Genomic DNA, 15,609 nt, shown 5'->3' with positions numbered 1-15,609 from the left:
TAGAGCTAGAAACCGGGAGAGTGTGGGGGAACAAGATGCAGGGAATGGGCTGCAGGCTGGAATCGAACCAGTCGGGCGCCTGCTATATGGGCGTGAAATTTAACCATTAAACCGCACCCTTACTATGATTATAAAGAGTGTAGCATGGCATCTTCCCTGTTGATAATGGAGATTCCTGTCGATCAAATTGGCAGAGATGCATGGGTTATTGTTCTATATTGGTAAGATGAATTATCAACTGATTGTTGGAACCTCCGCGAGAATTGAAGCCAATGCTGAAGTGTTAAAAACTACAGTTCATCGAGTGTCCACTTGAGGCTGGCTCTGGAAGTACAGGAAACCATATACACACACATTCAAAGAAGCGGATCTTTACAGCAGAAATAAACATGTTTACAGCCTGGTACAAAAAACAAGTGTAGGCTGGATAGCTCATTTCTGGATTGGCACACTCTGTACAGGGGACACATTTTTCATAACGCAACAATTTCGAAGATATTAAGATTACGAGTTTTCCATTACTTGTGGCACAGCTGACTTGATTGACAGGCGGGATAGATGGCTAGGAGGCTCAAACGCCGCCTCTTTACGTCACACTAAGTTATGTTGAGTTCAGCATTTCCAATACGGCTCCTTCCGACGATTGGCTTCAAAACAGCGCTTCAGAAACAGATGGGTGACGTCACGGATACTACGCTCATTATTTATACAGTCTATGGGTTTTAACACAACAAATTTTTTGAGTCACCTGAAAAGTCGACTCACGACAAAAATGAATTACAGAAACGAAAGGCAGGAGTAGCTGCAGATAGCATTAGCACCAAAGAAACAGTGAGTGACAGTGACATAGTGCTGATCCAACAGGTGTTTACGAACTGCAGAAACAACCACAAGCCTAACAGTTATCAGAATCAGGAATTTACAGCACTTGATGACCTCACCTTTTAGAATACCATGGATTTCACCTGTATGCATGATGTTTATCTCCTCACACATTCACAGTCTGCGTATTTCTTCCTGATTTACTTACACACATTGACACACAGGACAAAAAAAAAGACTTCATAAGTGACATAAACCAAAGGAAACTGTTATGACAGAACAATTTACAAATGTCAGATTTCTTCTTCATGGAGTGAACTGTTCAAATGTCTGGGTTAGCTGATTTGAATCTGTCACTATGCAATCAAAACATGAGTACACAATTATTGTCTGGAAAGATTTTTCTTGGTAATAGCTGTGAGACTTTCACTCTCCGGACTTTCTCATCTCTCAGTTGGAGATTGAAAACCATCGGGGCTTCTGCAGCTTTACAGGCCGCTGTAAACTGATGAATGAGATACGCTCAGGCCTTTTCTCAGCTGCTTTGTTTTTTACTCGGGTTACAGCGGCACCTCTATGATGGGGGGCAGTGTTAATACTCGCCTTTAGAAGAACATTAAATCCTATGAGACAATCTGGATTAAAATCAGCTGAGGGTACTTTTGTAAAAAGCCTCCCTCTGTGATCTTGTCTTTGTTTGTCCTGCTGAAAAGGACACAGGCCTGACAGCAGACAGCTGGCCGCCCCTGGAGCTTTGAAAGGCTGGATGTTCCCTGTTCCACCTTTGCAGAGAACTGTTCTAAACCTTATTAATCCAGGAAATGCTGACTGTGCACAAACACTGCCACACTTTCATGCAGTAACTCAGACGGACATGTCCTAGCACAACCTCAGTCCTCTGCTGTTTGCCAATGAGCAGCTCGGTCTGAGAAGTGCCTTGCTGCAGGGCATCTTGACCACACTTGATGGAGTGCCGGTTGTTAGTCATTGACTTTCTTTCCTCAAACCTTTCCATGTCTGCGGATTCAGGCTACTGACCTTTTGGCCACAAGCCCACTTATTCCCCCTCCAAACAACCCCTCTTCCAGCAACACAGATAACTGGATCTCCACGGCATGGTCTGAGTCATGTTTTCTTTCTCACAGTCACTTCCCAGCCTTCTGCTCTAGTTATCATTATTTCAGACTCAGGAGAAAACTGGTGCAGGCAGGTTGCACTGACTCACTTTCTGTTTTGTTTTTATCATCTCTGCTCGAGAGATGCTACCGACTCTTTCTAAGCTGTTAGATATTCAGGGTTGTACTTTTAGAGGCTGTTTCAGAGAAAACAGACCTTCAGGATGACTGGTTTTTGTGCCTTGTCAAAATCTACCTTGTGATTCAGCTTGCCTTTCAAAGTGCTTTCTCCAGCTGTTTCATTTCCTACTATGACTGACATCATGTTCAGTTCCTAAAAGAGTCTCTGTAGTAATGGCTAAACTGTTGTTGGTGCCTCACCTTGAGAAATAAAGACGAGCTTACACATTTATCAATCAGTCACCCAGATGGAAGTACGGGCCCTGGCAACCTGCTGAGCATTGCTGCCTGCCTGCCGCACCTCTACCGGTGCCACAAGGCAAGCTGCAGGGTCAACAGCAGGGGCCACCTTTCACAGATAAGTTCTCACTATTTTTAGAATTTTATTACAAATCCTAAATATGACTTAACTTGTGTTTTGATGGATCCAGATTCAAAATATTACATTAAGCACAATTTTCTATCACTTTCCAGACTAAAGCAATGTGGAGAGACAAAGACTTGAAGGAAAAGGAAATGTAGTTGCAGTCATGCAAAGCAGACAATTTAATGTAATTTGGTGACTAAAGCAATACTTATAATTGCATTGCACCTTTCAAGAGAGGAAACGTGTAATGTTAACTCATTTTTATTTATATAGCACCTTTCATACATTCAAGCAAGACAAGAAACGACAATAATAGGTAAAAGTGGAAAGTAAAGGGATATAAAATACTTAAAAATAAAAAACGATGATCAAATCAATTAAATAAAATCAGAGAAGTAACAGAATAATCTAATCATTTTAATAAAATCAATAAAATAAAATCAGATAAATACCAGAAAAATAAATATGAAAATAAAATTTAATGTCTAAATATAGAATTAAAAATCAAATAAATAAAAATAATGTTAAAACAATGGTCATAACAGTAGTAATGCAGTCCAGGGCTAAAAGGAAATTACTCCAAGTTAAAAGCCAGATTATAAAGGTGAGTCTTAAGTTTACTTTTAAAAACACCCAGAGAGCTCGCTGTTTTAATGTCCAGAGGAAGAGAGTTCCACAGTTTCTGTGCCTAGAAACAGAAAGCTCTCTGGCCAGCGCTTGTTAGGGACACATGAGGAACATTTAAAAGGGAAGTTCACATTCAGACCCAGAGTAGAACTTTGGGGAACGTCAATAACAAAGTTCAGTCAGGATCACTCTCATCAAAGAGAATTTAATTATTTGCATGTCGTTGATTATTTTGGCAGTATGACTCTGTTCTGTTCTCCCTGCCCTTCCAAGTGCCTACATGGAATGCCAAAGCCTCAGGTGGGGAGAGCACTCCTCCCCTCTCTTTCATGTGCATGCATGAGAAGCCAAGGCAGGGAGAGCAGCAGCAAAGACCCCCGGATTAAAGAACAGGATATTGGTTATCTCTTTAACCAGGAGACAACTGCTAAAACCAGAAGTCAACACTGACTTATAGGGCAGCTGTAGCTCAGTCTGGAGGTCTGCAGGGACTTGGCTTGAGTCAGTACGGACCAAAGTATGGAAATGTGTCTTGTAGCTGGAGAGGTGCCCTTAAGCAAAGCACTAAATCCCTAACTGCTTGTGGCGCTTGTCCATTTGCAGCCCCCTCACTCTAACCTGTCTCCAGTAGTGCATGTTTGTAGGATTTTGTGTGATGCATATTTAATAACCAAGTGTGAAAATGTCATTTCCCCTTAGGTATTAATACCAAAGCATATCTTAAGCCCAAACCAGGCTCTTTTCCAAAACCTAACCAAGTAATAACCTCACCTTCAAGACCGATCCGCTTATGCCTTTTTAACTAGGTACCTTCAGATATTTGATTGGACTCTATGTAACTGTCATCTATATTCTCTATATATTCTCTATAATCTGTATTTTTTACCCACTACGTTCACTGCTTTTAAATTCATATACTAACCATTTTATCAGCTGAAACCAATGGAAGTTATATTGGTTGAATACCAAGCCAGTCAACAGCACAAAATGAATCCGTTGTCCACTATATTTAGGTTTATTTAACCAAAACTTCTCTCAACAGTTTTACCTCTTTTTCTGGTATTTCCGTTTAAAAGAAACATTGTATCTTTCCTCCCCTAATGCTTCTTATAAATATCTTAAGATGCTATGTATCATTGGCTTTAAGGCAAAGGATCAGGCCAGCATCCAAGAGTGAACTTGGCTGTGCTGAACTATAAATAGAAGACCAACACAAAGCAGCAGCCATGGAAATACAACCTGCCTAATGCCCCCACTCCAAACAAAACACATCCTACTTACCTCTTTCAGGAGATAATGTTGTTTTGGACGTACAAGCTTTCTGCTGGCAGAATTGAAGTACCTCTCTTTTAGTGCCACTTTATCTTTGTTGTTTTTGTTTTGGTTATTTGTGCTATGACGGGCTTGGGCTCAGACCACTTCCCGTCTAGGAAATACACCATTTTACTTTCCACTGGTGTATCAAACGTACATAAATCCACCTTGTCATAACGACTTTGTTCTCTCCATTGTGTTGTTTGCTGTTGATCCTCTGTAGCCAGAGACTAACTGCAAGGGAAATTGATTTGGAGCCTCATGCAGCGAATAAGGGAGTGGAAAAAGCAGTATACTTGCAGCTGATAATTAGATGGAATCGTGACTCCTCTTGGGGTCGGCATGACTCCGCATACATCTCTATGGAACATTCAGGGAGGTTGCTGACCATTAAGATAGTGCAAGATAAGACTGTACTTCTAATTAGAGAGGAGGTGGCCTTTAGGTTGAATGAGGAGGACCTGGAGGGCTGTAAAAGTATGAAATGACCTTGAGAAGTGTATTTAAAAGAGGCGTCACCATTTTTATCCACAAGTATAACTTTAATGAGCTCAAAAGTTCTAATGTTTCTGATGCTCTGACAGAGCTTGTTTCGGCAACACTGTCCTGAGTATAGGTGTTTATGGCTGTCGAGCTACAGGTGAGTGGGCCTTCCTGTTTGGCCAATGAGACAGAGTCTTGATTAGTTTGGGCAGACAACTGTGAGGAGGCGAAAGGAGAGTTTTGAGATGTTCCTCCTCCTTTTCCCATTGCGTTTTGAGTTATTTGTCGTATGTCTTATAGAATATCACAAAATAACTGTCATCTGAAACCCTGAGGGTTCATAAGGAGGAAGCAGAGTGAGCTGGTCCCCGGAACCATACATGGTGGCCTGGAAAGAGAAGTCGCTAAAGGTTAAGGATGGGCATTTCAAGACAAAATAGTATTACATAATCATTGGCATCTATTCGACGATTATTCATATAATCACACACACACCTGTCTCATTAACAGCCAGTTTGTGTGGCAGCCGCGTTAACCAGCAGCAGGATGAGGTCCTGTTAGTAGCGGGCACAGTCAGTGTCAGTCTAGATCTTGAAGTCGGTTTTTCTGTGACGCGGCATGGCATGTGTGTTTACATTTAACAGCCATGCTCAGTCTCAGAAACGGAGAAAATCACAGCGACTGTCGCTAATGTTTTTTCTTTTTTTGCTATTTAATGCAGTTAGCATTCTTCTTCTCCTGTTTAATAATGCGGTTAGCAAACAGCTTTAAGACGCTCTATAGCCATCGTCTGGCAGGAATACGTATTACAATCAGGCACCGTAAAAATGATGAAACATTTTACTTTTAAAATGAGAAAATATTTGAAGTCACTCTTTGATTTTTACAAAGTGAACGAATATTTGAAAATCATTGCCCATCCCTACGACAGGTAAGGTCCACCATTTCCTTTGCCTTTTCTCGACAGCCATCTGTTTCTTTCCTTTATTATGGCATGGGCAGTCAAGCGTCCAACTATGGCGTCTCTCCCTTTTCACCTCCTCACAGGTGTCTGCTCGAGCTAATCAAGACCTCAGCATCCCCGTCTCATTGGCCAATTGGTCGGTTGACCAGGTAGGCCATCCCACCTGTAGTTTGATAACTTTTATACTCAGGACAGTGTTGCTGTCAATCAATCAATCAATCCTTATTTGTATAGCACCAAATCACAACAAACGTTATCTCAAGATGCTTTCTAAAAACAGAGCAGGTCTAGACCACTCTATGTCAATTTATGAACAGAGACCCAACACCAAGAAAGGATAAGACTCAAACTAATCCACCATGAGCATTGTACCTCGCAGTATTTAGCTAGTTATAGCGGCGAGGAAAAACTTCCTTTAACATGCAGAAACCTCGAGCAGAACCAGACTCATGTTAGACACAAATCTGCCTCGACCGTTGCTGAAACATTATCTATAACATAAGTGCATTCTTTTACCCCATAGTCTTTGTTATGAAGTCTATTGAAGAGTCTTTGCTGGACAAAGGTATTTGAGTTGATTCTTTGGATCAGTTTTTTTCTGATGCACGTACATTTCTTTTCACATTCACCATTGTTGTGCTTTCTTAAAGTCATATTTGACACATAGAGACTCTGGGATATGTGTGGCCTGCATCCCAACCAGCACAGGAGCCTGCAGAGGCTGCATTCAATATTAAACCTTTGAAATAGGGCATGTTGCTCTGAACTCGCTCTTCTGTTGCAGTGTTTTCTTACCCATCTCTCAGTATCAGCAGCAAATCAATGAACTGTCTGGGTCTCCACAACAAATATCTGTGATTTTCAATTGCTTTAAGTTTTATTCTTTTAAAATAAAAGGATTCAGAGTCTGATTTGAGCCATAAAACATTTTACAATCAGTGTTGCTGAATTTTCTCTGCTTCTTCCTAATTTTCTGAGACAGAGAATCAATTATATTGCGTTTGGTTTATTCTGTCCAAAACAGTAAAGCACTGTTGCCATGGTAGGTTTTCAGCCTCTCAAATTGCCAATTTTCTCCCTTAAATTGATGCAGTTTCGAGGGTAACTTGGCTGGCAGCTTTTCCCTCCATTTGTTCTTCTTAGGTCATCAGTTGCCATGGTAAGCTCACACTGCCGACAAACCACATCAGCATTGCAGTCACATATATCGCTTTAGAATCAGGGTGAAAAAGAAAGCTTTTAAAGTCTTCCATCGCTCTTTATTTCTCTTAAACAGTGACATGTTGTCGCTGACACGAGCTCTAAATAAACATGACTAAAATAACCACGGTTCAGTCTGTGGTGCTGTAAGAGTCGCAAACACCAGCAGCTGCTCCACATGGACTAGCTTGGAGCTTTCCCAAGTACAGATAATCAACCGGTTTTGGAGTGTTCAGTCTTTCTATTTTAGATCCACTGCCAATTATTTTGCCGTGAGTGGTTTAGAGAAATAACGATACCCACTGGATACTTCTTTCTTTCTCACCACATTGGGTTTGAAAATGAGCTGTGTCTGGTGGGAGGGGTCCTTTACTTTAGCAGTCATCATGAGCGGGAGGAGATGGGTGATTCTCTGCAGTGCCACAATTGGCTTTTTTAGTAAATTGTGCTTCTTAAGAACTTTATAGTGATTTTCTTTTCCTGTGAAAGCGATGTTGAGTCATGAGGCATTAAGTGTAGACTTGTCTCATAGTGCTGTTTAGCTCTGCTAACTTTAGCCACACTCTGCAAACCAATTCAACATGGTTCACCTGCAGACTCTGTGATCCCAATAGCCGTGTTCAATGAATTGTGCAGAATTGATTGGTTTTTTTTTTTACCGTTAGTCTAGTCAGTGCACAGTTAACTGTTATCAATATATTGTTCAAGCTTAATAGATAAACGGTAGCAATTCTGCATCCTTTATTTATTTATTTATTTATTTATTTAAAGGGACAGTGCATATTATTGAACATTTCAGTGTCGCATCCATGTAAATATGCCAGAGTTAGCCATAAAGCTGATTTTCATCCGTAGTCCCCCGGCAGGTCAAAACAGAGTAAATAACAAACGATCAATATAAATAACAGGTGGAAACAGCACATCATGATAGCATGACAATGAAAACAATAATACATCACAAGAGCTATAAGTGATACAAAAGTGCAAGTAAGCGCATTAAAGTGCCGTTCAGCATGATCGAGAGATATGTCCGGAGTCGGGCAACTACACATGGACCAACATATCAGATTACCACACAAGTATAAATGCATACATTAAACCCATGAAATATGACACACACACACACACACACACACACACACACACACACACACACACACACACACACACAGTAGTTTATCCAAGCATCACAGAGTTATTGGCGTTTTCAAGCTTTTCAGGCAGAGACAGGCATCGATAGGAAAGTTCATATCCTGTGATACTTTAATGAAAGGAACCTTCAAAGGGGCTTCTTGTGCGATAGTTAAAATAGGTTTGTGTATTGAATAGAGGGCTTCATTATGATTCTGTACCCTCTCATTCACCTGTGTTATTGTGTCTGCAGTCCAAGGCTCTTTGCTGCAATGCTTTAGGGGATCTCGACTGTATTCATTTTGTGAGGAATATGCATGAATATGAAAAGATATTCATCGTAGCAGGATGCAGCCATCCCCTCTCTGTCCCTTGACTCTTTGTTGCTCTCTCTCTCTCTCTCTCTCTCTCTCTCTCTCTCTCTCCTCTCTCTCTCTCTCTCTCTCTCTCTCTCTCTCTCTCTCCTCTCTCTCTCTCTCTCTCCTCTCTCTCTCTCTCTCTCTCTCTCTCTCTCTCTCTCTCTCTCTCTCCTGTCTATGGTGTTTGATGCAGAGTGAGATCACTGCAGCTCTTTTACGGATACCTTAGTCAGCCTGCAGTGGGACGTGAGGCTTGTACAACTTCTGCTCTACTCACAAACACACACACACACACACACACACACACACACACACACACACACACACACACACACACACACACACACACACACACACACAAACTTCCTTCCTGACATTCATTCTGAACAACCGACAGTTTCATTTAGATAATTTAATACATAAAGAGTCTGGGCTGCAAAGATAGATGAAATAAAACATACTAAATGTCAAAGTTGTTTATTTTGCTTTGATTCACTAACGTCTCCTAAAAGATGTTTACTCAGCAATCTAGCAAGGACTTGTTTACGTTAGATCTCTCATCAATCTTCAGTCCTTCTCATTCAAAGTATGTTTTCATCTTTTCATCTACGACTATGTTTTAGACTTTAGAGCCGAGTAGATTGCTGTGAAAGGCTTTCAAACAATGGATTCTACCTGGGTTTTTTTTTACCTTCTCAATGTGTACACGAGGCTCCAAAGATGGGTGTGATTCACTCTGCATCTTTTTTTGAATTTCAATATCAGAACCCTGATTATATTTTGGCCTGTTTCACTGAGAAAGACAGCTTAATAAAGACTGATAATTCTGGATGGCAGCCACAGAGGTTAAACGGTGTATGAATTATTTAACTCCTGGCTTACTTGAATTACAAGAAGTTGGCATCCATGAACAGCTGAGGGCAAAGGGAAACCCATAAATGTCCGAGGAGTCCATAGATTTGACTTTGGTCACTTTGAAGTGATCTGTTTTGTTAAGTGACGCTATGTATTAATCTAATTCAACAATATTCAGAGGTGTCACATGCTTCAATTCATGTTTATGTACACCAGGTTGTTCTTCTACAGCTGATCTCATTTGTTACGATGCATGCTTTGTTTATATTCAACATTCTTAAATTTCTTGAGCATGTAACGATAAAGTCTCCGTTTCACATATCAAGAACCTTATCATACAAAGCATCTTGTACATAGAGATGCAAGACATGAACATAGACTGTATAATAAATGGACGTAGTATCCGTGACGTCATCCCTCTGTTCCTGATGGCCATATTGGAAATGCTGAACTCCACCAAACTTTGTTCGAGCTAGTGTGAGGTAAAGAGGCCGGCCTTTAGCCTTTTTGCTAACAGCTACAGGGTGTCCGCCTGTCAATCATGTCAGTCATGTCCTTATTTGGGCAAAGCGCGTAAATTTTATATCTTCGAAAATGGCGAGATATAAAATCATTCACCCCATGTACAGTGTGTAGATTACTAACTATTACTACTACTAATGTAGATTAGTGTGACATGACTGGAATTACTTTTGTTTGTGTACTTGTTAAAATGTTAATGTGATCAATTTCTTTAACACAGTGAAGCAATCTTGATTTTGGTTTATAGATTGGTCGGGACCATACACTGTATAAATGATGGACGTAGTATCCCTGACGTCACCCATCTGTTTCTGAAGCACTGTTTTGAAGCCAATCGTGGGCGGAAGCCATTTTGGAAATGTTGAACTCAACATAACTGCTGTTGAGCGAGTGTGACATAAAGAGGCGGGCTTTGAGCCTCCTAGCCAACAGCTACAGTGTTCCCGCCTGTCAGTCAAGTCAGCTGTGCCTCTCATAATGGAAAACTCATCATCTCAATATCTTTGAAATTGCCACATTAGAAAAAAATTCACCCCCACAGTGTACAGTGTGTGCTGATCGAGAAATGAGCTATCCAGCCTACACTTGTCTTTTGTACCAGGCTGTAAACATGTTTATTTCTGCTGTAAAGATCAACTTTTTGAATTGTTGTGTATGTGGTTTCCGGTACCTCTGGAGCCAGCCTCAAGCTGACACTCGATGAACTGCAGTTTTTAACACTTCAGCATTGGCTTCAATTCTCACAGCCCGAGGTTGTCAATGGTCGGGACAAAGTGTGATGATAGTTTGACACAGAGTGTTCACGAAACCACGGCTACTTGTTTACACCCGTCCATGTGTGCCCTTCATGAGTAGAGAGAGAGAGAGATGCTGTGCTGCTGACTGAGATCCCTTAAAGTAGCATGCACCGTCCTAATTATACTGTTAAATAGTGCAGATAAATAATAGATAAGTAAATAATAAATAATGCAGATTACGCTGACATCATCTTTTTTCGGTCTGCTTGTATCAGCAGTACATTTTAAAGAGTCACCAAAACAACAACACCTGAGTTTAAGAGGTTTCACTCACTGTTCCTTTATCAAGTGAGCAAAAAGGAAGGTCATTGATGATGTAACAAACTGAGAAGGTGCAGAATTACGTTAACAGCAACAACCTGCAGGGTCATATTTAGCATGATGTCACTCTGCAAACAATACATTTAACAATGCTGAGGAAGAACACAAAAAAAACCTTCTGCAGACAAAATTCTTATCAAAATGTTCCTTTACATTTTAATACATGCCCTGTTTTAAAGCTCAGGTTCTGTCCTTATCATCCTACAGAATTCAAAAATGCACCCAAAGAGACTCATGTGAGCTAATTAGGATGAAGTCTCACATAAGAGACACCTCATACCCTGATGGATTATTTTTAAAGCTAATGATTTCCAGTAACGAAGGGAAGGTTTAGTCAGAGTGTCTTCAGAAAGATTAAAGAGACATCGGAAATGACTAATGGTGCAGGATTTAGAGGACGTTATGTTCCTCGGCATCTCTGGATCGCTGGTTTTAAGAAAGCTGATGAAGACACTTGTTGTTGCACATAAATCTCACACGCTTTGAAGGCTTACTTTTGAGTTTTTTTCACAATCCATCTTTGTTTATCACCAAGCTGCCTGATGTGTAGCTTCCCACACTTTAATGTGATTATTCTTTTGTGCAAGGAAAGTACAAGCAAAAGTTTTAATGGAGAGGAGAGGTGGCCTTTAGTTGAAATTGAACAATTCATCGCAGTGGATTACATTCATTAAGTCCCCGCTTGATTGCAAATTAGAGAGCAACAAAGTACGAGTTCCCCAACTAAGATTTGATTTATATCTGAAACTTTTTTAACAACACAACAGAGGAGGATGTATTTACTTCACTGTGAAACATTACATCTTAATAATTGAAGTATCCTGTTGTGATCATCCAGTTTTGTCTCTATATGTTGACATCAGAGGAAAACGACAAAGAGTCGCGTAACCACTTGATGCTTGCTTTGTGAGTGAATTGCCAGTAAGTTGTTTTCCATCTGAAGTTGGCATGGAGATCAAGTGGGCACAGATGGTCCGGCAGGGCGTGTAATGTACTGAAACCAGAGCCGCATTAAAGCAGAGGGATCACTGAAGGCAAGAAGACAACTACTTGCTTTCATTTTCTCACTTTATTATTCTGTTTGCTTAGAAAGAGCTGCAAATATCTGATGCTGCCAAGGACGGGAAGACTTGTAATTTCACTTCTAAAGAGTCACAGATCATCAGACTTTACTCCTCTCAGGTCTGCACCGTTTATTCCAATTTCGATGTTATCGCAATAACAGCATTTGCAATACTTGTTTTAAGTGATCCTAATTAATGAGAAATATTATTTTATGTAAAGAATAATAATAAAGATGTGTCCTCTTGACGTTTTGGATGAAGGTCTGGGAATAACAGTCTTTTACATCATTTTTATTGACAGTAAATCCCTTGAAAAGCATGTTCAGAATGCTGCTGTGAGAGTTTTAACACGAAAAGAGAAAACTGATCACATAATTCCTCTCTTTAAAACTCTGTACTGGCTCCCTGTTTCTTTTAGAGTTGATTTTAAGTTCTTGTACTTGTTTTTAAATCTCTTAACAGCCTTGCTCCTCCGTACATCCCAGATCTCCTGTCATTTTATGTTCCAGCTTGATCACTGAGTTCCTTGAATGCTTCCCTTTTAAATGTTCCTCGTGTGTCTCACACACAGAGAGAGAGAGAGAGAGAGAGAGAGAGAGAGAGCTTTCTTATTTTTATGCCCTTAAACTCTGAACTCTCTGCCTCTGGACATCAGCGAGCTCTCTGGATGTTTTTAAAAGTAAACTTAAGGTTTACCTTTTTAATCCAGCTTTTAATTTGAAATAATTCATTTTTAGCCCTGGACTGCATTATTATAATCATTGCTTTAACATTTATTTATCTTATTTAATTATTTATTTATCTATTTATTTCTTATATTCATCTGATCTTGTTAACTCTTACTTATTTTTAACTTTTCTTTCCACTATTATTTATTTCATCAATTTTAATGTATTTATTTTATTTTATTTTTAAGTATTGTATTTATGATAATTCCTTTTATAAATTTACCATTGCTGTTGTTTTCTGTCTCTGTTATTCTGTGAAGCACTTTGGGCTGCCTGTTTTTATGTATGAAAGGTGCTTTATAAACAAAGTTGAGTTGAGAAAAGTTGTTTGGCAGTGACATGAGGCGCAGGTAAGACTGGGAAGCTTTGATGTGGATCAGCTTAATGAAGAGCTTCTCTCAGAACATGAAGTGTGTCTCAGATACAAAGCTTGGTTTCATGTGTTTTTGGCAGATTGCACAAATAACAGATGTGTTCTCTAACAAGACGGAAACAAATGCAAATGATTCATGCTCAGGGAGCCACTTCTACAGCTGGGTTGTTGACCTATTGCAGCCTTTGTTCGTGCCTAAGAGGCTTTGTTTGGAGGGTAAAAGGTACTGTATGTTCTTTTCAAACCATTAGACAATTCTGTCTCCGAGTAAGAGACCGAAAATCTCTCCCATCAAACACAAAACCCCGACGGCCCCTTTTATTTCGAGGCGTCTTTTGGTTTGATGTTTGTCTGATATTTCAATCATTATGGCCATCTCTGTGTGGACACAATACCCTGAAGGCTGACATAACAGCTTTAGGGTTTTGTTGAGAGGCATTACTGTGAATTGAAGACACAGGGTGGAAAAGACAGGATAATAAAAAGCAGAGTGGTTGAAAACATTTCACTCCAGTAATGCTGTGAACATTACTCTGTTGTTATGAAAGTATTGAAGTGGAGGCTGAAGCTTGAAAACAGTCATTGAAGAATTCTAGTCTGCAGGATAAAGTGAAAGTAAGCTGTAAGAAAGCATGGAGCAGATGCCTTAGTTAGCCATACAGACTCACAACTCATTTATTAAGAAGAAAGGATAATCAAATAAGATGTAAATACTACAAAATGCTAAATATCTTATTCATATGAACACTCTGCTCCCTTTGTTCTCTGATGCCCTTTGGATTGGAAACTATCAATTATTTACGGGTTCTCCGTCACCTTTAGACTACCTCCGTCACCAGCTGTTGGGGTCTCAGCGGGGAATCTGTTGCTAAGGTTAGACTCATCTGTTAGAAAGTGGCTCCTTAAAAGAGAAAGAAAATGCAAATGGAGAACATCATGTCCTTGACACAGAAATCCACATAGTGGAGTTTCACTTTGAATCCAAGTAGCAACCTCAGCAATGAAAGGATGGCTACTGTGAAGAGACAGAATGATGTAGAGAACATGAAAGACATTACATTTCTGTGATTGGCTCAATGAGTTTTTGCTGTTTTTTACGTTAAGGTGCTATATAAATGCCCTGTATAAGACCATTGGTGTTAATTCTCACTGGGGTTGAAATGGACCAGCATGGACTTGAGGTGATCCCTCCTCGATATCTTGCTAAGGTGTCGCCCCCAGCTTCCCCGATTACTGCAAACTATTGGAAAAGTAACTTTTAACAGAAAGTGAACTAGTATTTTTTAAAAGCAGTGACCTCAGTTGTGGGACATTAATCCTATGTTGAAGTTCAAAAACCGGCCTAGCGTGCGCCCCATACACAGAGGCTACAGCCCTTGTTGCTGCAGTCTTATGTTCGACTCCCGGCCTCTACCACTTGCTGCATGTCTTCCCCTGCTCTCTACTCCCAGCATATCCTGTTTCTCTCCAGCTTTCCTATCCAACAAAAGCAAAAAATCCCCAAAACATCACCTAAAAAAACCCAACTGCAGTTCCTTGATTGTCCACTAGAGGCTGTCTCCAAAAGTCAAGAAACCCCATTAGAGCCGGTTTCAAAATGCATGTTTTGACAGCAAAGTTTAACATGTTTAAAACCTGATCCCGAAAAATGTGTTTGGTCTCTTAACATCATGTCTTTACTTGTTAAAACTTCATGAGGTTGACTTTTTCTATATATACACTACCAGTATAGTACATATCTAGGGGCTGATTTGACCAACAGGTGGCTTCCCTGTGGCCTCGACTCCACCTGTAAGTCAGAGTCAGGATTTCCAGCACACCGTTTGCTATCTTTGGGTTTCATGACGCCTCTTCAGAAACCAATGGGTGACGTCACTGAGTCTACTTCCATGTCTTCACAGCTTATGATTAATTCTTACTTCACTGTAACGTTTGGCATCGAGCGTCCAAATGATGTGTTCCTTTGTCCCTGTTCACTTTCCACACTCACGTTGTTTCAGTCAAACTGCAGATTTAAAAGGGGAACCTCTGTTCACGAGCCAACTTATCTAACTTTAGAGCTCAGTTCAGATTAGGGACTTGTTTGCACCAACTTGTTGCCATCCAGATTCTGTGGCTTGATTCCTTTACTTGGAAGACCAGGGTGCTCCCGTGACTGAGATTATGTAATGGGATTTCCTTCTGCTACTCAGACATGTAGATTTGGAAAACCCCGCTGGTGTTGTGAAACATTTTTTTGTTTCAAATATCCAGTTTATCTCGGCCATGAAATCTGGAGGGATCACAAAAACAGAAACAAGGGCAGCAGGGACCAAACAGGATGATGTTTAGAGAGATCTAAGACTGCAACTAATCCCTTTGAGTAAATGTTTGTAATGTTGAAGAAT

At 40.2% G+C, this 15,609-nt stretch overlaps 1 protein-coding gene across 11 annotated transcripts in view; it reads left to right on the top strand.

Moving 5' to 3' along the window:
- Positions 1-15,609, top strand: part of osbpl8 (oxysterol binding protein-like 8) — a 140,720-nt gene that overhangs the window by 97,100 nt on the left and 28,011 nt on the right. The gene's annotated exons all lie outside the window — the stretch shown is intronic.

The sequence above is a fragment of the Notolabrus celidotus genome, chromosome 21, assembly GCF_009762535.1.
Source record: "Notolabrus celidotus isolate fNotCel1 chromosome 21, fNotCel1.pri, whole genome shotgun sequence".
Taxonomy (NCBI): domain Eukaryota; kingdom Metazoa; phylum Chordata; class Actinopteri; order Labriformes; family Labridae; genus Notolabrus; species Notolabrus celidotus.
Note: the sequence above shows the minus strand (reverse complement) of the source record. Positions and strands in the feature narration are given on the sequence as shown.